Source organism: Eretmochelys imbricata, chromosome 3 (assembly GCF_965152235.1).
Source record: "Eretmochelys imbricata isolate rEreImb1 chromosome 3, rEreImb1.hap1, whole genome shotgun sequence".
Classification (NCBI taxonomy): domain Eukaryota; kingdom Metazoa; phylum Chordata; order Testudines; family Cheloniidae; genus Eretmochelys; species Eretmochelys imbricata.
The window spans coordinates 21,164,277-21,188,516 of record NC_135574.1 but is presented as its reverse complement, the minus strand read 5'-3'; positions in this window follow the sequence as shown (position 1 = coordinate 21,188,516).

Below are 24,240 nucleotides of genomic sequence, written 5' to 3'. Positions count from 1 at the left end.
AGCTCCTTACTCCTACTTCTGGACTGGCTAGTAAAGTCAGGTGTTTAAGCAGTGGAGATCTTCAGGTGTGTGTAGGAGTCGGGGTAAGGGGAAAGAGAGGTAATGTTGGTAATATAACAGATTTTTTAAACTAAAATTAAAAAGAACACCTCACCCCCCAAAAAAAGCCCCTGAACCAACCAAGAAAAACCAACAACATTTAATAGCTTTTGTGATTTCAGCATCCCTGTAGTTAGTAATTGAGAGCGTGGGCCTTCCTTTTTTCTGCATTCAAAACTCCCACAGACTTCATAAGCTCTTTAGGGCTTAAGAGACTCTCTTTTTGTTGTTTGTACAGCACCTAGCACATTGGTGCATGACCGGGGCTCCAAGGCACTAAAGTAATAATAATAATAATAATAATATAATGGCCTGTAGAACCAAAATGGCAGAAATACCCAAGATAGATTGACTTTACTTGGATTTTTTAGAGTAATAATATCCAGTAATTGTTATTAGTCTGAATATTATTACAGACACACACAACTCAAAATACTATTTTAAACCATATTTGTAATGGGTTGGGAGGTAAATTAATTAGTTTCTTCTCTGGGGATAAAGAGTCCAAGTTCTCAAGGCTATAAGCTATGGCCGGAATGGCTCCAATCTGTCCATTTAACAGCTGATGAATCTGTAGAGCACTGCCAAACACTCACACTATTATTTCTTTCTCTCATTTTATTGTCTTAATTTAATGTTTTTAAAAAAACTGTTCCTATAAAAATGTATCCTGGGGCCTTCTGACTTCCTTTACAGTCAAAAAATAATATCCTTTCTGATGATTCTTCATATGAACATCATGGCCACCCACACTCAAAAGTAAAACTTCCCTCTGTCTGAATTTGCCTGTGATGGCAGACAATCAAGGAAACTATGTAACCACAGGTGTAGAGAATTTCACTTCCGGATTTTGGCCAGGTGAGAAAGAGCAGAATAGCTAACTCAAGGGGGAGGGAATGGAGAGAGGGAGGAAATAACCAAACTAATCCAAACATCAAAAAGTTGATAATGGGGTTTAATGTTTATGCTAGTTCTTAATTGATGATAAAATATTCTGCTAATCAATATATTCCTTGCACTCCATAAAAGGAATGATCTAGGCCTGAAATAAACATACGGTGAAACCTGCAGCAAAGAGCACCCCCAACAAGAAATTCCATGCCTTGAGTCAGCACTGTAGAGACTCCCTGAGGTTTCTGGTAATTCTTTGTTCAGTCATTAGCTGAAATCTTTGCTAGGTGGCCAATCTTTGCAGGCTTTTTTGGTTGCTGCTTAACACAGGTTTTGTCTTTGCGCTTATATTTACAAGGAACCTTGAAGTCAAAGGCACAGTTCCTGCAATGTGTTCCATGTGGGCAGACTCCTGTGTTCACATGGAACTCCAATAAACATAATTGCAGTCTGTGGATGCCACAGATATCACCACACATTGAGTTAATCACAGGATGAGGGCTTGAGTTCTTATAACACCTCTTGCTATCTAATTGCATTTATTAGAGCTGGTCAAATAACTGGGGGAAAAATTCCATGAATATTTGAATTTTGATATGAATCCATGTGGGCCATGTCGACTACCACAATTAAATAACAGACCCTGAATTTTGAATATTTCCAACCAATCCACAGAATAAAAGCTTAGAAACTGAGAATAATTTCAAATAATGAATAAAGTCAAAAACACTGTAACATGCATAGAGCAAAAGAGGGTAATCTGATTAATTAAATTATTCCTTGAGAATTATTTGCAAAAATGGTTTAGTACAGACAAGACCAGAGGTGATATTCATAGAATCATAGAATCATAGAATATCAGGGTTGGAAGGGACCTCAGGAGGTCATCTAGTCCAACCCCCTGCTCAAAGCAGGACCAATCCCCAATTAAATCATACCAGCCAGGGCTTTGTCAAGCCTGACCTTAAAAACTTCTAAGGAAGGAGATTCTACCACCTCCCTAGGTAACGCATTCCAGTGTTTCACCACCCTCCTAGTGAAAAAGGTTTTCCTAATATCCAACCTAAATCTCCCCCACTGCAACTTGAGACCATTACTCCTTGTTCTGTCATCAGCTACCACTGAGAACAGTCTAGAGCTATCTTCTTTGGAACCCCCTTTCAGGTAGTTGAAAGCAGCTATCAACCCCTCCCTCATTCTTCTCTTCCTCAGACTAAACAATCCCAGTTCCCTCAGCCTCTCCTCATAAGTCATGTGTTCCAGTCCCCTAATCATTTTTGTTGCCCGTCGCTGGACTCTTTCCAATTTTTCCACTTCCTTCCTGTAGTGTGCGGCCCAAAACTGGACACAGTACTCCAGATGAGGCCTCACCAATGTCGAATAGAGGGGAACGATCACGTCCCTCGATCTGCTGGCAATGCCCCCACATATACATACCAAAAAGCCATTGGCCTTCTTGGCAACAAGGGCACACTGTTGACTCATATCCAGCTTCTCGTCCACTGTAACCCCTAGGTCCTTTTCTGCAGAACTGCTGCCGAGCCATTCCATCCCTCGTCTGTAGCTAGCAGTGAATGGGATTCTTCTGTCCTAAGTGCAGGACTCTGCACTTGTCCTTGTTGAACCTCATCAGATTTCTTTTGGCCCAATCCTCTAATTTGTCTAGGTCCCTCTGTATCCTATCCCTACCCTCCAGCGTATCTACCTCTCCTCCCAGTTTAGTGTCATCTGCAGACTTGCTGAGGGGTGCAATCCACACCATCCTCCAGATCATTTATGAAGATATTGAACAAAACCGGCCCCAGGACCGACCCTTGGGGCACTCCACTTGAAACCGGCTGCCAACTAGACATGAAGCCATTGATCACTACCCGTTGAGCCCGACAATCTAGCCAGCTTTCTATCCACCTTATCGTCCGTTCATCCAGCCCATACTTCTTGAACTTGCTGGCAAGAATACTGTGGGAGACAGTGTCAAAAGCTTTGCTAAAGTCAAGGAACAACACGTCCACTGCTTTCCCCTCATCCACAGAGCCAGTTATCTCATCATAGAAGGCAATTAGATTAGTCAGGCATGACTTGCCCTTGATGAATCCATGGTGACTGTTCCTGATCACTTTCCTCTCCTCTAAGTGCTTCAGAATATTATCTTCTCCTGTGGGAGGAGTTGTGTCTGCTCTTTGAATGAAGGCTTGCAATTCAGGGGGCCTACTAGATCCTCAGCTACTTCTGGGTGGCAAGGCAGTGGGAGTGACCAAGACAGCTTTTGTCAGTTCCAGTTTGCCAGGCATCTGCAACATTTTCTTTTGGATGCTGAAGATTTGTACATTTGCCAAGAGCAGGCGATAGGCACATTTTAAATTGATTTTTTTTTAAAAAAATGTGTTTTATCTGTCATCATAATGAGATCAACCTAGTTGGAAGTTGAAGCTAGAAAAATTCAGACTAGAAATAAGGCATACATTTTTCACAGTAAGTTTAACTAACCATTGGAACAACTTACACCTTGGGATGTGATGATTTCTCCATCACTTGTAGTCAAGACTAGGTGTCTTTTAAAAATATAGGCTATAGATCAACATAACGTACGGGCCTGATGCAGTGATTACTGGGCAAGGTTCTCTGTCCTGTGTTATTCAGGAGATCAGACTAGATGGTCATAATGGTCCCTTCTGGCCTTAAATTCTATGAATCTATATACCTTGCATACTTTCAGGTGGAGGAAAAAATGGTGGGTATTTCAATAAGAAATGTTTTGGAAAAGAGATTCACTACAGGGTTAAATAGAAAAAAGACGAGCAGAAACACAAGTACAATAGGAATGGGAAAAGTTCTTATTAAATAGATTAGATTTCCAATTTTCTCTCCAAGTTATGATTGTATTAATTTTGTTCCATTCCTGATGCCACTTTTGTTTGGCCATCACCCTGCCATTACAGAGCTATCGCTCTGTTTCACTCGCTTTGGAACTTCAATTTACAGTTTTTCCTCTTTGTCCTCCTGCACATCAGCTGTTTCCCATGTTCCCATTAAAGGGATTGACTCTGTCACAGCTGGAATTCTGGCAGGGTAGCAATTTAAATTCTGGTTGCAACTGTACAAAGCGATTGCTTTGATGAAGGGGTCCCACCGCCCTGCCCCCCAACAAATAAAGTGTCAAGTGTTTTTTTTCTCCCCCATCCATTTGTTTTAGAAAAATGGGTAAAATAGGGGTTACGTTTACTTTCCAGAATGTGATTGCTTTTTTATGGTGTGCTGGCTCTGCTGTTGATGCATTCTTTTACAGTCTGAACGTGCTCCCATAGAACTCAAAGGAAAAGCTTTCATTGACTTCAGTGAAAGCAGAATTGGGGTCATGCTTGCCAATATGGCTAACTTGATCTGTGTATTTGAAACTCCAAGCCAGATCTTCATCTTGTGCAAATTGTTGTAGCTCCATTGAAGTCAATTAAGGCCTGCAAGTTCACACCAGCTGATCTGTTCCCCCGGAATCATCTTACCCTTCTTCATTCTACATTATCAGATATTATTTTCTTTGAGTGTCTGGTTCCCAGCCCTAAATTCTATTTTTCTAAATGACTGCCCTTTCAAAAAAAAATAGACGTTAGAAATACTTTAAATGATTCAAATTAGTGTTTGATATGGTGTCAAACTGATATTGTGAAGAAGTCTGAAGCTTAGCTCACCTGCTATTCCAGCTGGGCTTGCTGAATTTCTGCCAGGTTCTCCTGGAAGATAAGAAAGGGAAAAAATGGCAATAAAAATTACACCTATTAGAACAATGAGCAGCACAACTTCAGTGCACACACATGTTATCCTGGTTGTGTCTAAAAATGGACTTTCCTCAAACAAGAATAAAGGAAAGTGGTAAAAGAATGAACTTGACCTAATAGATTGTATACACCTTATCTGGTAATATTAACATGCACTTGAATGTTATTAGTGCCCCAAACCTTTCAATACTAAAGTGTGCCCTAAATGTTACTTGACACTAGATGTTACATAAATCTGTATTTTCATTACTAAGCAACTTTAGGATATGCAGTGTGTATGAAAAAAGACGTGGTAATAACTCACTAATAATGGGTGCCATGTGAGGGGGAAAAAGGCAATATTACCTACCTAAGAAATATAAAACATGGTTTATATTTTCAACAGTTTGAGAATGCAAGGAAAACGGAATATTTGGTGCACCTGTAAAAACATATTTGATCATAATGGCAAGTACGGCATTCTTAGTGCAGGATTCATATTTCATAACTCGTGTTCAAACAAGAAAAATGATTATAATGTTAAGTATTTCCTGAGTTTATTTTGATGGATGGCAGAATAAGTATCTTTTACTCATTAAAATACAGATTGGTATAATTTAATAAATGAATTTAATACACAGATGTTCAAGGCTGTTTGAGCAGAGTACATATTAATCAACTTCTTTATAACTGACCCTCTTTTATATTTTTAAAATAAATTTGCAGGAGCCAAAAATTTATTAGATCTGCATGCTCTTGGTCTTGTGTTAGATATCAAGTGTGGTGTTTAAATCGTGTCAGGTGATCAAAGTGCTTCTTTTTGATTGATGAATTTGTAAACATCAAACTACCTGAGTGGTCGTTGCTTTTGCATCTGTTTGAGAGACTGACACATCCTTTTAAAATATGGCCCAGATTTTCAAAAATGATATTGGATACCTCTGTTTTTGGGTACTCAATTGAGACACCTTAAAGGGGTCTGATTTTTAGAAAGTGCTGAGCCTTCTCTGAAAATCATGCTCACTTTAAGTGCCTCAATTTGGGCACCTACAAATTAAGACACTCAGAATCACTAATTGCTTGGAGAATCTTGAGCAGTGAACACAGCCTGATTATGTATTCACTTAGACAATGTATTGTTCCATTGGTTTCAGTGGAGTCACTGCAGATTTACATGGGGGTAAATAAAAGGAGAATCAGGAACATTGTGTTTTTAAATAGAGTATGCTGGGAAATACCTGGAGCTGTAAATCTCCTCAAATTATCAGGGCAACCTTGTTGGTAGTTTCAGCAGAGAGGCCAGGGTCAGGAGTAGGCCTAGAGTGAGGCCGAATAGCCCTTTCACATCTAGGCCTTGTCTTCACTGGGGAAACTAAAGTGTGTTCTTAACTCAAGTTAACTAACCTGAGGGAAAACCCTTGTGAAAACAAGGCACTTTGTTGTTTTCACACAGAGTAGCATGTCGAGGTAAAGACTAGGCTCCTCTCATAGTCTGTTACTCAACCTGCTAACTTGGGTGAACAGGCAAACAGCTTTGTCTTCACCAGGCTTTTACCTCAAGCTAGTTACCATGTGTTAACTCTCTCAAATTAAGACTGCATTTTTCTTTCCCTAAGGTACAATTTTAGAGGTGTTCCCTGTGGCCAGGTAAGGCACCTAGGCCAGGGTCAGTCAGTGGAAAGTTTGCATGATCCGGATCATAGGCACCAACTTTTCCAGGCGTTGGTGGGTGCTGGCCCCCAGCCCCGCCCCTGCCCCGACTCCCCCTCCTTCCCCCTCCCTCCCAGCGCTTGCTGCAGTGAAACAGCTGTTTCGTGGCTGCAGGCACTGAGAGCTAGGGGGAGAAGTGGGGATGCAGCGTGATCAGAGGAGGAGGAGGAGGTGAGCTGCAGCAGGGTGGGGAGCTTGGCTGCTGGTGGGCGCAGAGCACCCACCAATTTTTCCCCATGGTTGCTCCAGCCCCAGAGCACCCACGGAGTTGGCTCCTATGATCCGGATTCATTAGGTGGATTTATGAAATAAAAAAATATTTATGGCTACTGCACACTGGGTCAAATCATCGTGGGGGTACATGGTGGTGTAAAAGTGAGGCTAAGGTGGTGCTACTTACATGTTGATTGGGTGAGAAGGTGTGGCTGAAGCACGAAAGCAACGGGGGATCTAACTGGTATAAGAAAAAATAGAAAGGGACTTGCTTTTTCTTGCCATTCCATACACTTTCCTGTTAGTTGCTTTTGCAGCCTCATACCTACTGTACTGCCTACCTGAGGCCAAATTCTCTGAACTGTAAATGGACACAGCACCTTTCATTTCAGTGGATTTCAGATTATTTACACCAATAGAGATTTTGGCCTATGGTGTGTAAATTACACCAATTTAGTCTCACTTGCTAGTGGGTTACTAATACCACCATTTATGTCACATCTGAATTCAACCATAGTGACTCTTGCATCCCACAAATGTTTTATATTCTGGAGGGCACTATTTCCAAAGCATCACACACATTGATCTACGCAATGCTCCCAGTCAGATGAGTAGCACGTTTTATTTAATTCCTTTTTTAATTAATTTCTTTTAATCCTGCTGTAACATGGATGTAATATTTTTTCATGTTTCATGATAAATAATAGGGGCCAGAGCATTCCAGCACTGTAGTCAGAGGGGGACTCCGCTGAGATGTAGTTACACCTCTCACCGTGTGGAAGAAAGGGTTTGTTACATCTACAGCACTAACCTCCATTCACCATGACCATACAGATGCCCTTTCATTTGGGTTTTACAGGGTGGGTACAGAGGCAGGTGTTATGGGAAGTAAACCGAGGACCAGATGCTATCCATGTCTCTGGCCCCTGCTCAGATCCCACATTTTTAACACACAAATCTGGAAGGAAGTTAAAGTCACTTGCTGCAGGATTAGCTCCTGCAGCATCCATTCTGTGACTGCTGCAGAGCAGGAGGACTGAACCAATGTATACATACAGGCTTGCATCTTTTTGAATGGGAGGGGCCTGACTTTGCATTGCCCTTTGTGCCTCACACACCAGTGCAAAGTGCGGGTAAGACGCTTCCAGTACAGGATGGTAGCATTGCATACCCACTTTGCCCAGATTTTAAAAAGACAGCATAAGCTGCAGGGCAACAGAAAATCAAGCCAATAGCCTTCTTCCATCTCTGCAGCTGCTGATTCTAGGGTACTTGGTAATAGTTCCAAAAAAGGAGATTGTGAGAAAGGGATGCGTTGAGGTGAACTTTTCATCTCAAATGGACAACAGGATAATGCAGCTTTCTTTGGTTTTCAGATAACTTAGACATGATATTGTAGTGAGAAGAGGTTAGCTTCAGTGTCCGTTTCTATAATGTATAAGCCCGGTTATCAATTTCTGGTCCAAGAATTTTAACAATAGGCTTCTGGTCTGCAATTAAAGTAACTTCTTCCAATAGAGAAACTTGGAATTTCCTGATTCCAAAATATAATAGTCAGCAGGAGAGTCTTGTTTTCATATGCTTGAGCAAAGGTCCTGGAATTGGAAGCAATTAGTCTTTTGATCCCATATATTATTTTAGGTGATAAGTTTTCATCTATACCTACAGCTGAAGCATCATATGCTAGCTGTTGTTCTAACTTGGGGCCATACTTTCTTTTAAATCCCTTGCAGGTGTCTGTAACTTTTTGGTTTGATCAAATAGCGTGTTACAGTTTTTAGTCCAATGCCAGCCACTAAGAACTGTGTTGTTAGATTTTTTTTTTAATGTAGACAAATTGTATGTAGCTCTAAGACTTTCCATGATAATTAGACAGTTCTAGAGAGGATCTGTGGCATCCTTAGGTACAGTGACTTTTGACACAACATTACATTTCTCTATGAGAGGTGTTAAGCCTTCCACATCACCACTCAGATGGCCTAGGTGAATGGAAAAAGGTACATTTGTCCTTTTTTCTTACCTTTTTGAAATCATTTAAACCACTTTAGCCCAGATTCCAGTCTTCTCAAGTAAGCTTTTGCATTTGCACCCAGATAAAAATATCACTCCACTCAAATCTGGTAATGTTTGTTTAATTTTAAGTTGAGCTGTAACCAGAATTCTAGTCATGTTCTATGGAAGCATATTGTACCAGAAGAATCCTTTTTGCATATTAATGATCATGTATTATCAAGACTCTTGCTTGAAATCCAATGACTGGTAAACCTGAAACAAATCTAGTTTTATAAACTTTTGTCCCTCTTTTAACAATGGAAACAAAACCTGGGTTTTCAGGGTTTTAATATTGGGACAGAGATTCAAACTTTATATCACTAGTCCTTATATTTTGAGCCCAATTCTACAATCCTTACCTGATTACAGATTTAGTCCTTCTTTACTCTAGAAATTGCTGTTATTTGAGATAATCGCTGTAGATCCAAGCACCAGTCTTGAAGACTGAAGATCGATTTTGTCCATCACTTTTGTAACATTAGTCTTTCAGACCTGGTGAAAGCTGGGAACAGCCATTTCTTAAATCTACCTGTGGTAGTTGAACATACTTGTATTAATTGAGGAATATTTGGCCAATCACATCCTCATTCATTATGTATAAAATAATGGATACACAAGATGTGGCTCTATGAGCCCTATTAGGCCTGACCAACTCAGTACACCTAACATGTAGATGTCATAGTATTTATCTATAAAAAATGTTGTGTAAGGAATCAAATAAAAGCTTATATCATACTGGTCATCATAAGCATTATGTACGTATGGATTTTATGCAAAAAGTTGTATGTATGTAGTAAAAATATATTTAAACTATGTAACCAGGCAGCATTGATAAACAAATTTTTCCCAGGCAAAGGAATGTTGATTTACCTGTCTGCCTTGATCGCCAATGTAAAGTAAGCAGGGTAGGCCAAACACAATGGAGACTACATTTGCATCTGAGATAGACAGGATGAGCAAGTTAACAGGAGGATAAGAGAGCAGCATGGTGCCAGCACTCCAGAGAACAAACAACAAAAATACATTTCAAAGGTTTACTGTACTATAAGAAGCAGGGAGAAAAGACATTTTATTGTCCATCATCGAGGAACCAAAAAGGATGGCACTTCTTTGCATCCATGGAAGTTGGACCCTGTCTTGCATGGGGGCTAATGATGCTGAGAAGTTGCTTTTGGTGAATGTTTCTTTAGACAAGGATTGTAGCCTGATGAAGTTATGTTTAGTTTTTCACAATCATGCTATACTTTTGTTTTATTTGTAATCATTTCTGTTTCCATGATCCTTGCTCAGTTTCCCTTAAATCTTTTTTCTTTGTTAAAAAAGCTTACTCTTGTTTTATTATAAATTCATCTCAGTGCTGCAAAATTAAGCAAAGTGTGAATTCTCAGTTGAATCAACCAAGCTGGTGTGCACACGGTTTCTTTGGAGATAGCAAACTGGGTAATTTCTGTAAGTGTCCAGTGACAGGAGCTGGACACTCCAAGGGGAAGGCTCTCTAAGGAACAGGAATACACCAAGTATTAACTGCAAGACAAAATAAGACAGGCAGAGTCCTGAGAAGTTTGTCTGAAGTAGCTGACAGACTGGAGTGGCAGGGACCTGTCATTCAGTTTAGCATCAGCAAATCTATCTCCCAGCAGGACAGTGGGGTGGGAGGAGGTATTGTTTCATGATCTCTGTGTGTATATAATGTCTGCTGCAGTTTCCACGGTATGCATCCGATGAAGTGAGCTGTAGCTCACGAAAGCTCATGCTCAAATAAATTGGTTAGTCTCTAAGGTGCCACAAGTACTCCTTTTCTTTTTGCGAATACAGACTAACACGGCTGTTACTCTGAAACCTCTCTCTCTCTGTGAGGCAGAGGGTTGCATGGTGACCTACAGTTCTGAGTGTCCTGAGGAAACATCACACAAGAGCACAACACATAGTTAGATTCCCTATGCCTGATCACGCTTGGAACAATTATTACTCTCAGACCACACCTGTGCAATTTAAATACTATTTGATATGGTCTAAACAAACTTTGTGATGCATCAGCTTAATTTCCCAGAATTATTGTCTGTACAACTTCTCTGAAATCAGAAAAATTGCAGCCTTGGTATCAATTTCCATTTTAACTGATAAAAAGGAATACATTTTCTCTGTGATGCATTGAATTATGATAGGTGGCTATAATCCCTGTGTTCGTTCTTTCTCTCTCTCTGTTCCCTTCCCTTCCTCCCTTATCTTTAATATAACAGGTTTTTATATTTAAAGCACTTTACAGAGATTACCCAATTATCATATGTCTATGTAAACATGTTTTAGCTGTTCAAAGTAAATGGCATGTTACCTAGCAACAGCTTGATCCAAAACTCATAGAAGTCAATGGGAGGCTTTCCATTGATTCCCACCAGCTTCAATGAGCTTTGCAACAGGACCCGTATGTCCATGTTTATTCCTAAAGCTATGTTCTTGTATTGCAAACAGCACAGCTGAGATTTTTAGATCCACACAGCTGATGGGCAATTCACATTAATATTAATGGAACTTGGGCATTCAAATACCATAGGCAAATTTGAAAATCTTGGCCTGTGCAATCCCCATTTGTGCATCCCAGTTTTGCTGAATCAGTCTTACAATTCAAGGCTTTTTTCAGATAAATGAAAGACTCTAAAGGACATTGCTTATTATTTGAGCAATGAGCCTTAGGATTGCTCTGTGAATTGTGCGCTGAAGAATTCTGCAGTTTTATAACTTTCTCATATTTTGCTCATTTAGCACATCAACTGCTACAACCTTTGCTATCACATGCCTTGTGCAAATAAGCTTATTATGCTATAATCACTTACCTTTGCTGTGGGTATCACAGTACTGCAAACTCAAAAGGCCATATTTCACATTCCTTCGTGTAGTTGCTTCTTAATGATCTCTCTCAGTTCTTCTATTTGTTTACCTTTTAATTTATAAAATATACACACCCAAAGACCCAGGTACATCAGCTAATAGTATATAAATTACAACATAGCTAAACTGCCAAAAAACAAACAAACAAACAAACAAACAAACAAACAAACAAACAAACAAACAAACAAACAAACAAACCCAAAAGCTCTCCAAACATAATTCCAAGCAAAGAAAAGCCCTTGTCACAACAAGAAACTCAGCCTCACCAAATCAGCTCTCAGGAAAAGATCTGACTCAATAAATCGGCATTGCTGTGTAACGTAAAGGTCAACAGATCAGGGCTTTGTTGGACCAGTGGAAGAAGGGAGCTCGAGAGCTGAGGCCTTCCTTCACCAAAAATTCCCAGTCCCGTCTTTGGGGACTTTTGGCAAGAACATTCCAGTTCATCTCATTTTCTGGGTGACACAGGTAGCCAGGATTCAAACCATATAATGCTTTATGGCTCACACTCAACTCCTTGAATTGCAAGCAGATGCCAGTGCAATTTAGGGAGCATCAGTATAGTATATTCTGTGTGAGAATCACTGCTTTGTAAGCGTGGTTTAGATTGGCTGAACCTGCGGACATGCCAGGTGAACAAACTGGTCCGGCGTGCCGGGGCCTTTCCCTGAACAAGCAGCGGACCAGCTTTAAGAACCACTGTACTAGAGAGACAAGGTGAGTGAAGTAATATCCTTTATTGGACCAACTTCTGGTGAGAGAAACAAGCTTTTGAGCCACACACAGCTCTTCAAGTCTGGGAAAGGTATTCCAAGTATCACAGCTAAATGCAAGGTGGAACAGATTGTTTAGCATAAGTAGTTAGCACATACTACAGCAATGTTTTGTCTACTGTAACGTTACTAATAACTACACTGCAGTACAAACTTATCTTTAAAATGTAGCATAGCAGGCTATACTCAAAAAGCAATTGTAGAACCAAACCCTAAAATCCCATGTAGAACAGTATAAAAATCTAGATAGAAAGATATACAATATACCAGTACATTGCTTTATGTATCTGCTCAGAAAAACAAAACAAAGGTAAGTCATACATAGGTATCTCTCATGGACTTAAATGTCCTTAGTTTCACATTCTTCTTCCCCTGCTGACAGATTCCTGCCCCCCAACCCCAATAATTCAATAGACAGGGGAGGAAGTAGTATATGTTCCTTCCCAAATTAGCCTTTAAACATTTTGGTTGCATATTTGCCACTTGGAAAGGTTTTGCAGCGGCCTGACATTCCTTTAAAAAAACATGTGTATTTCAGTTTTCTGATTTCTGACATGTGTTGTGTCATGCCATAATTGTTTACATCTTGTCAGACTGGGAAGATGACATAACATGAAGTGACTTATTGTAACCAAGCATAACCTGAAACATTATTTATTTGGGGAAAACACATTATTTTTCACTTCTATGACTGATGATTATTTTGGATAGTAAATAGCCAAGCCAATATGATGTCCCTACACACAATTACACGTGCTGAAAACAGTATTCCTCTTATACCTCATGAAAGATCTTAGAATCATAGAAGATTAGTGTTGGAAGAGACCTCAAGAGGTCATCTAGTCGACCCCCCTGCTAAATCATCCCAGCCAGGGCTTTGTCAAGCTGGGCCTTGAAAACCTCTGAGGATGGAGATTCCACCACCTCTCTAGTTAACCCATTCCAGTGCTTCACCATCCTCCTAGTGACATAGTTTTTCCTAATATCCAACCTAGACCTCACCTACTGCAACTTGAGACCATTGAATCATAGAATCATAGAACCATAGAATATCAGGGTTGGAAGGGACCTCAGTAGGTCATCTAGTCCAACCCCCTGCTCAAAAGCAGGACCCATCCCCAATTAAATCATCCCAGCCAGGGCTTTGTCAAGCCTGACCTTAAAAACTTCTAAGGAAGGAGATTCCACCACCTCCCTAGGCAATGCATTCCAGTGTTTCACCACCCTCCTAGTGAAAATGTTTTTCCTAATATCCAACCTAAACCTCCCCCACTGCAACTTGAGACCATTACTCCTTGTCCTGTCCTGTTCCACCACTGAGAATAGTCTAGAACCATCCTCTCTGGAACCACCTCTCAGATAGTTGAAAGCAGCTATCAAATCCCCCTCATTCTTCTCTTTCGCAGACTAAACAATCCCAGTTCCCTCAGCCTCTCCTCATAAGTCATGTGTTCCAGACCCCTAATCATTTTTGTTGTCCTTCGCTGGACTCTTTCCAATTTATCCACATCCTTCTTGTAGTGTGGGGCCCAAAACTGGACACAGTACTCCAGATGAGGCCTCACCAATGTCGAATAGAGGGGGACGATCACGTCCCTCGATCTGCTCGCTATGCCCCTACTTATACATCCCAAAATGCCATTGGCCTTCTTGGCAACAAGGGCACACTGCTGACTCATATCCAGCTTCTCGTCCACTGTCACCCCTAGGTCCTTTTCCGCAGAACTGCTGCCTAGCCATTCGGTCCCTAGTGTGTAGCTGTGCATTGGGTTCTTCCGTCCTAAGTGCAGGACCCTGCACTTATCCTTATTGAACCTCATCAGATTTCTTTTGGCCCAATCCTCCAATTTGTCTAGGTCCTTCTGTATTTTATCCCTGCCCTCCAGCGTATCTACCACTCCTCCCAGTTTAGTATCATCCGCAAATTTGCTGAGAGTGCAATCCACACCATCCTCCAGATCATTTATGAAGATATTGAACAAAACCGGCCCCAGGACCGACCCCTGGGGCACTACACTTGACACCAGCTGCCAACTAGACATGGAGCCATTGATCACTACCCCTTGAGCCCGACAATCTAGCCAACTTTCTACCCACCTTATAGTGCATTCATCTAGCCCATACTTCTTTAACTTGCTGACAAGAATACTGTGGGAGACCGTGTCAAAAGCTTTGCTAAAGTCAAGATACAATACATCCACTGCTTTCCCTTCATCCACAGAACCAGTAATCTCATCATAGAAGGTGATTAGATTAGTCAGGCATGACCTTCCCTTGGTGAATCCATGCTGACTGTTCCTGATAACTTTCCTCTCATGTAAGTGCTTCAGGATTGATTCTTTGAGGACCTGCTCCATGATTTTTCCTAGGACTGAAGTGAGGCTGACTGGCCTGTAGTTCCCAGGATCCTCCTTCTTCCCTTTTTTAAAGATTGGCACTACATTAGCCTTTTTCCAGTCATCCGGGACTTCCCCCGTTCGCCACGAGTTTTCAAAGATAATGGCCAATGGCTCTGCAATCACAGCCGCCAGTTCCTTTAGCACTCTCGGATGCAAGTCGTCCGGCCCCATGGTCCTCGTTCTGTCATCTGCCACCACTGAGGTCCTCGTTGGTCCTCGTTCTGTCATCTGCCACTACTGAGAACAGCTTAGCTCCATCCTCTTCAGAACCCCTCTTCAGCTAGTTGAAGGCTGCTATCAAATCCCGCCTCATTCTTGTGTTCTGCAGACTAAGTAAGCCCAGTTCCTTCAGCCTCTCCACATAAGTCATTTGCCCCAGCCCCCTAATAATGTTTGCTGCCCTCCTCTGGACTCTCTCCAATTTGTCTATACCCTTTCTGTAGTGGGGGGACCCAAAACTGGTCGCAATACTCCAGATGAGGCCTCACCAGTGTAGAAAAGCTGACTAAAACCAAGGAAACTTTCAACATTTATTGCTGTTATGGATTGGTGAATTGATTTGACTAAATGGATCCAACCATTTGACAAAAATTGGAACCAAATCCAAAATAATTTTTTTTTAATGTTTAAAAGGGGGTAACTTTTATTGTCTAATTTTACATATTTCCACACTCCTACATTTTTATACTGCGTTATTGTTAGCAAAAAATATCTGTATCTAAGGTGACTAAATGTCATTGGTAATCTAAATAGATTGGCAGACAGATAAAATCTGTAGTAAGAAATAGGATCAAACCTATACAGATTACGACCAAAATGGTTAGCCAGCCAGTGCCCTAAAAAAAAACTCATAGCAGTTGTTTTTACCTTTACTTATAACAAAGCTCAGGCTTTTCTTGATACATTTAACTGAGCAGCAGCACTCTATACTCTATATAGGTAGATTTTATTATTCATTGACTGTATCAAGTATAAGGCTATGTCTGTTTAATATGTTCCATCTCCTGTTTGTTATTGAAATGTGTCAGTTTCATAGATTAAATATGTTGTTTTCAGTGCATGAATGCTAGTGTGTTACAAGAATATGGGGTTATTTCTATGCGGCCTTTGGGAGAGTCTAAGCTAACTGAAAGAGGACGATGCATCCTCTATAACAGGAGTATATTCCTAAATCAGCCACTGACTATAGTATGTGGATCAGAAACTCTGTAGCCAATGTTTACCTACTCAGTGTCTGTGGAAAGACGCTTACATTGTACCCACATATACCAGGACTAAGTTAGTTCTGCTTAAACCATGGATAAATTTAACTCTACGTACATAATTCAAACTTATCAAAGTGAAGAAATTGAAAATTAAAAGTTAAACTCTATTCATAAGTAACTACTTTTGGCTTACTAGAGTAGGGTAGATATTATACAGGCTGTCTGATCTAAAGCATCATATCTATCTAATATTGCATGTTAGGAAGGGGCATAGTTTTAGCCTTGCCTTTGAACTTTAGCTTTCAAATTCCTTTGCTTTTATGAGTAAGACCTTTTATTTCATGTGTTTATCTGTCTAAACATAATTCGGCATTTCATAGTGTCCTACAATGTATGCGTTTAATTATAGAACACTTACAATTTCAATATATAGTATGTGAATCTGATCATGAATTATATCTGCAACTGCTCTCTTTACATATAGAGTGACAAATAAACACTATAAATAGCTGTATGTACAAAAGGCCCATGAATTTCCTGAGCTAAAATAGTGTTCTTCATGTACCCACACAGATTTTATGGAATAAAACTCTGTTGGAATTAGCTTGAGAATAACAGGGGGCAAATTAAATTTGCAAGTGGAATTCAGAACAATAGTCATATTTTCTGAAAGGCGACTAATTCTAGTGAAGCTGTTTCAAAGGCCACATTCTTTGCAGGTCACTATGGGAGGCTAGCTCTTATTATAATATGATAGCACCCTTTTGTTCCCTAAGCTCTCAATTACACCTGCTGTGTCAATTTTTTTTTTATAAAAGTTCTGCTTGGTCTAGCATGGACTGGTTGTCAAATGAATAGAGAACAGCATTGTAAAGGAATCTGCCCTATTTCTCAGTACTTTGCCCTACAATGTTTGAAGATGCAATTAACTTTCATAAAACATAAAATAACAGTATTTGAGGCCAGAATTATCAGTTGATATTATCCCGTGTGTTAAATTACTATAAAAGTGAAGATAAAGATGGGAAATACCCTATAAAATGTCTCATTGTGAACAATGCAGTTTTTCTCTCCTTGATATTTTGATTTGGTAAATCTGTTCTTAAATTTCATTTGCTTAAAAGGAACAATGAATCCAGCTGAGCTACAAAGGCTAAGAGAAAAGAACTTTTTCCTACAGTAAAAGTCTTTCAGATGAACAGGTTGAAGGTAGACTCACTTAGGGTTTCTTGGTCATTTTTAGCAACTCTTTCTTTGGTGTTTTTCCACAGAGGTTTCCCATGGTTCATGCTGCATAAAAATTTTGTTCTTTTTTCTGTCATGAGACTTGCCTGTCTTTCAAGTCTTAGTCTATTGATCTACGGCACTTCTGTGGTCACCATTACTGGTATATCTGAGTGCCTCACAATCTTTAATGTGTTTTTTCCCTTACAACACCCTTGTGATGTAGAAGTTGCTATTATCACCTCTTGAGAAATGGGGGAAATTAGGCACAGAGAAAGTATGTGACTTTCCTGAGGTCATACCTGAAGTCTTTCTCCTGAGTCTCAGGTTAGCTCCCTAACCACTGGGAGTAGGTACTGGAAGTAGGCACTGGGAGTAGGTTAGGCAAAATAATTGGATTTTAAGGAGCTGACAGTCATCGCCCCTCTCTATCGCCTTTGTCCCTGCATGTGTTTTAATGGCTACTTCCTATGTTTAGAGAAAGAGAAAATAAAGGAATAGCCTGAGAAAAGGTGCAAAGTTAAGGCATCTGGGTGTTTGAAGTCTTTAATTAAGCCAATAAGCCTGTCTGATGTCAAAAGGCATCTGAATGGGGGATTCCAGCAAAGGAAGATTTTTGTTATTGTCCGGACTTACTTCAGAGGCTGTAAGAGAGAATTTAATACAGGATTGACACAGTTCAGCTTTTCAGAGATTCTTCTGGAGCCAAGTGAAAGCAAAGAAACACAAGACCAGAGACCAATGCATCAAGGTGCCAGGGAAGGGAGTACGGAGGTTTGGCTCTGCAGAGCAATGATATAAATTAAAGCTAAAAGACATGGAAGACAAATAATCCAGAACTCACCTGGGGGAGGCAGAGAAGCCTAGTGAACTGCAGCACTGATAGAAGATTAGTCATGTGATCACAAAGGAGGGCAGTAATAGACTCTCTCTGTACAGCTCTGCTCGTCCCTTTGTCAGTGCCACCTGGAGTACTGTGTTCTGGACACAACTAGAGATGGGAGAATAACCAATATTTTAGTTTGACATCAAGGAAAATTTTTTGAATATTTCAGTGAAATTTAAAAGTTGAAAAAGTAATTATGGGTTGAACAAAATGTTCCATTTTGTTTGAAACTTTTTATAGAAATAAAATTGAAGAAAAAATTGGAAGGAAGCATTGTTTTGAATAAAAAAACCCAGAATGTTTCTGTAACAGGATGGCCTGCCCCTTGAACGGGCAGGATGCCTTGGGCCAGCCAGAGCAGTTCAATCAGCCCCACCTAAGCCATAATCAGCCTTCCAGCCTGAGGGGGCAGGGAAGGACTAATGGGGTCAGGTGTCAGCCTGATGAACCTTATTTCTTCTCTTTCCTATCTCTCTTCTTTTGCCTTCTGTCTAACAAGAGTCTGGCTTAGTCAGCCAAGAAGGTAGGTATATTTTGGAAAACTGCTATAAGCCTGTGACCAGAAAGGCAGCTAACTTCAGTACCCTGAACAGCCCAGTGCTGGTACAAGTTTGCCAGGTCTCAGAGAGAGTGATGAAACCGTGTGTTGTGCCTGTGTTTTTCCAGGAGTGAGGTTGCAAGTGAGAGTCTACACCAGAGACAGAAGCTTCATTTTCTATCTTTTGCTGTTCCCCCTGCCTGCCTTTTGTGTGTGGTTGTCTTGTTTTGTCTTCTAGGAAACAGGATTGAATTTCAACAACAGCAATCACAACAGCTCTAGCCCATCACAACTAACTTCTCTTTCCCCCCAAAAGCACAGTTATGACCATTTTAAACTGCATCTGTGAGACTGTCAGAAGAGGGAGGTTTCCTTCCAAAAACTCTCTCCATTTAAAGAGAAAGGGAACAAGGAATGTTGTTAAAATGAAAGCCTTCCTTAATATTTTATATTTTAAATGCTTTCACTGTTATTCCTTTTTGTCTGTATCTTTAAGAAAAGGTTAAAAGGATTTGGTATTAAGCCTGGTACTAAACAGGCTGAGGTCTCTGTGTACCAAACCTCAGACCTTGTTTAGTAATGTTTAATGTTGGACAGTGACAAGGTCATGTCATGTCAACACCTTTGACTCTTGGGCCCTTTATTCCATCTAAATTAATACCGTAATGAGTTAGGGCTGTATTGATTTATGGTTATTAGCTGAGCAGCGTATAAGAGCAGAAAATGTTTTTCAGTATAGTTACACTCATAGATGACTTGTGCTTCCCCATACTGGCGGAAGGGGGAGGTGGGTGGGCACGCACAATCTTAAAGGGGACACGTGGCCGCTCTGCCCAGTGACTCCCCCTGGCCTGCACCCAGCCCGGCGCTGCCACGCTCTCCCCGCCTCACGCTACCTACGGGGAGAGCTCTGTCCTTTCCCTACTGTGCCTCCGCCTTGGCATGTTCAGCTGCTTTCCATGGCAGCTGGGCCGTGGCGGGGCGTGGAACCGAGCCGCTTCTCACGTGGCTGAAGCTGGCCTCTCTGGCTCGCTGCAGCCTGGTGGGGCAGTGGTGGTGGCAGCCCTTTCCTTGCCTGGGCTCAGCTGCCAGTGATGGGCTGAGCATGCCGGGGGTAAAGAAGGGCTTTGGCTTGTTTGGCCCCTGTCCCCGGCAGCCTGGCCCGGGCAGGGGGTGACCCGCTGCCGCCACCTCCCCAGCCAGGCTCTCTTAGACAGCTGCTGTGCTGCACAGAGCAGCGACCCAGCGGCCGGTGTGAGAAGTGGCTGGTCCCGCTCCCTGCCCAGCCTAGCTGCGAGGGACTGGGGCCGAGCATGCCGCGGGGCAACCGCAGCAGGAGGAGGACAGAGCCCCTCTCCCTCCCCTCCCGGCAGGCCAATCGGGCAGGGGTGGGGGGCACTTGACCCCGCATGCCGCCCATGCATTGCCTCTGATGACACTAACTAGAAGAACAATTACAGGGACTATTAGTCCTCAGGTCTCAGGGCAGTGCTTTTCATTAGCTGGAACTGGGGGAAATTCATCTGCCAAAAGTTGTTGTACAAGCAACTGCATTATGGTGGTGATTACACCTTTACCTGAAGCATCTGTTAATGGCCACAGTCAGAGCTATTTATCTATCTTTCGTATTTCTGAGACACTTATCACCTCGTCTTATTGGTATTTCTGCACCAATACTAGTATCTTACACTTCCTGATGTCTTAGTACCAATATCTGAGGTTATACTGGGATAGATAAATTATTGGCCTTTTCAGGTCCGACTACTTTTATGCTATGAAAAAGAATATTATTTGCCTTGTGGATAGAAGAATTACATCTTTCCGGTGTCCATGTGGTGAGAGTTCTCTGTCATTCTCCCTGATGGGGTCCCTTAAGAACAAAACATGTGGGACCGGACTCTGCTACCTTAATTCATGTTGAGTAGTGTCAGATTGAGTAGAGCAAGGTATTACTCAGCACAAGTAAGGGCATTGGGATCTGTCCCTGAATAGACAGTTCAATCCTTCTTATCAATGAATTCATTTCCAAGAATGTTTACTTGGGAAGTGAGGTCAGTGGTTTGCTATACAAGATGATGGGCTATAATTTAGCAAAGGAAATCCTTGACATTTTGGTGTGGTTTTTGTCTTGTTCTTTTAGATAAAATAGTTAGAGTTTAGCCAAATAGCCTGTGCTTATTTTATAGGGACTTTTTATTTTACTAAAGGAATGCAGTCCAATCACTGCAAAGCAATACTTAGAGAGCATAGCTTTTTATTGTTGCTTTTAAGTATTTATTGAGCAGTGGCTGATCTACAGCCAGAAGAGAAGCAGATGATATATGTTTCACTTCTTTTTAATTGGTTGTTCAGAATCACTACTTTTCCAACAATGGGCCTCCTGACTTTCTGAATTGTTTTTAAATTAACTGAAAAAATATTACTGTTGAAAGGTGAAAGCATAAAGAATTACATGCAACCTGATCAGTTCTGCTACATCCTTTCATGTACTACTGCTTGCTAGTAGTCCTAAATCATTAGCTTGGAGGGACTGTTTTTTTGGAGTAGATATGATTTTGCATTGTATGTGCTCAGTTAAGCTGTTATCTTTTTACATTTGGCTTTTTTGCAACCGGTGCCTCTACTGACATCCACTGGTAGCAACAGGACAGCTATGGTGCTGCAAAACTTCTCATAACCCACCATGCTAATTCTGTCTGTTGTGCAAGTCATTGACTGAGTACTGTGCTGTATGTCAGCTCAAATGTAAGGTCAAAATAATATAATCTTTCCAGTTTCTCCCCCTTTGCCAGAGGAATGACTTCCCCCCCTCTTCCATGATGGTAAATAAATTCAAGAGATGAAAACCTGCTAGCAATTTCTGTGCTCACCAATTAGCAACACAGAAAAACAAACCACAGTTTCCTAGGCCTAGTGGGAATTTATAGGGAATGAGAGCTACCACGCATATGAGCCTGTATGTTCCTCATTTTATGTTTTTAATTTAAAATTTAATAAATTAAGCCTTAATGATCAAGGTGCAAGGATGGGGATTAGAGACCAGCTGGGAGGCACTGCGGACCCTAAGCTGCACACATTGTGCCATTAACACTTTCCAGTCATTCATCCCCATGCACTTCCCTGCACCTATTTCACTATGGGTACTGCAGTGCAAGATGAAGATAAAAAATTAAAGTGCCTATTAATGGGGCTGGTTTTCATGGCTCTTTCTGAACTTCAGTTTGTTGTGAGGACATGAAACTGGCTGTTGGGTCCCTCTGAATCTGTTTCATGGCTGTGTTTAGTTTGCAGATTTGTAAAAGTCTGCAGTGAGTGCAGGAAATGGAGAGATTCCATGTTGCCTGGTGGACAAATAGGATGTGTTGGAGCTAGAATGCCAAGGTTCTTATTAGAGTTTGGCCAGTTAGACAAATGTTGTCCCTTTTCTTTAAGCCAATGGTTCACAAAAGGACTTAGCTTTTTCTGAGTCTGTTCATTAGTTGTAACTATTCAGTGAACAAATATCAGCCTAGGGGTTGTTTGAGGTCTGTAATAACCCTACTTATTATTTTTTATTGCTATAGTGTGATTTGCCACCTTAGTCACATGCTATTGTTTCTGTTTCCTGATTAGATAAGCACGAGTAATAAGTAGTAGGAGGGCATGATCAAGCCACTAGCCTTTTATTCTCTCAGGGTGAGTGGGAGCAATCTGTGGGATTAAGAGGAGCTAGGCTGGCAAGATTTGGGAATTTTTAAGACTCTATCCTCAGGGTCACACGAGCCAGGTCTTTCTTGGAACTTCAGTACTGGAGGTACAGGAGGAAAGAGGTTTGCTGGAGTCCAGGGTCTGGCCTTAGGATTTTTTTTTGCCAGACTTGCAAAACATTTAACTACCCACTGTTTGATCACAAACTTACTGATCCATCACATCCTCTCACCAAAAAAACAACCCCCTGATTCTTGCCCACCAGCCACTTTGTATCACAGTCAAGGGACAACACCATGTATCTCAGCTTTTAGAAATAAAAATAGGGAATGGACCTATTTTGTAGACCTGTCCCTGTAGGTTTTACAAAAAACACTGTTTTGTCCTTGTAAGAAAGTCATGAGAAAGTGTAGAGTTGTCCTGGCAGGAATGTGTCTCAGAGAAGCTTCGTGTTTTATTTTAGAAGTTATTATTCTCATAGAACAGTCTCTAAATTTGGGTACTCCTGCTACCTGCACTCAAGGTGCAAGCTCTGGGAATATGAGCTCTGTTGGGGTCTCCACAAAGTAAGAGACAGTCTCGGCCCTGCTGAGCTAACAGTCTTAATAGACAAAGGATGAGAAGCACAGTGACTTGTACAAGGTCACACAGCAAATCATGAGCAGAGAATAGAATGTAGATCTACTGAGTCCTAGTCCAGTGCACCTAATTCACTATACCTCACCATCTCTGAGTTTATGTACCATTATTTTCCATTACTCATGTGCTATGCATCTGTTAAGATAATTTTAAAATGAATAGTTTCTAAAAACTCAGGAAATCGTTTAGTATGTTTCAGCTACTTTTTAAATAAAACCTATAAATTCTCTCAGGGGAAAAAAAATCCGACATACCTACATAATTTCCAGTCTCCGATCTGCGGTGTGAGTACGTAGTGTGCTATATGAAGTTTGCAAATGCATGTACCGCATACATTGCAGAGAGAAGAATTAGCATTTTCCTCTGGACCCTAAGTAGAACTTAAATTGGAAGTTAGAATGTCAAAGAAGAGAGATCTGAGTGTGCCTTCTCCTTATGGAAAGTTCAGTGCTTGGGAGTTCTTAATCAAGATTGTCAGACATTTCCTGCACATTTTCAGCCACCAACGGCAGGCGTAGGTGACTCCCTCCTTGCTGTCGAGGGGCGGACAGAGCAGTACTGTGTGATCTGCTGCCCACTGAGCCACCTGCAAGTCGTTTCGCTCCAGCTGTGGTAGACCTCATGCAGAAACACAGCCTCGAAAGAGCTGGCTTCTGGCCAACAACACTGTTAGGGGTTTTCAGCTTAATTCTTTCACTGACCTCCTCCTGAGAAGCATAATTCATTAAGTACAGTATCATAAAGGCCATGGCGATTAGAAACAGAAGATACCGAGCACCAGTGTAGCCAGTAAAGGAGTGGTTGGCAATAATGTGTATATAAAAAATACTTGCTAGCTGTTCTGATATTAGGAACAGCCTGAGAAAGAAACCTCTCCAGCTTTGCTTTCCTGTGATCTAGGGGTATATGCTTAAATGAATAATATTTAGGCTGTGCTACTGTAAATCCTTGTGTGGTGCCCAGCAGTTTGTCCAAAGACATTACTGCACTCCAGAGCAAGGGTGGATGGCGGGGACACCTGGGCATGAATAAAGCACTTGGCAGAGACCTCTGCAGTGATCAAAAATGTCAGCTCCCCACTTCACTACCAGTTGTGCAGGGTAAAAAAAAAAAGAAGAAAGAGAATGGGCTGGAGAATGTTTAAAGTCTTTTTTATAAGTTCTTAAGACCTAATTTAGCAAAGCATGCTCTTAACTTTAAGCACATGGTTAGTTCCATTTTACGATAGGTAAATATTTCAATAGTGCCTAAAGCTCAGATCCTCAAAGGTATTTAGACACCTAACT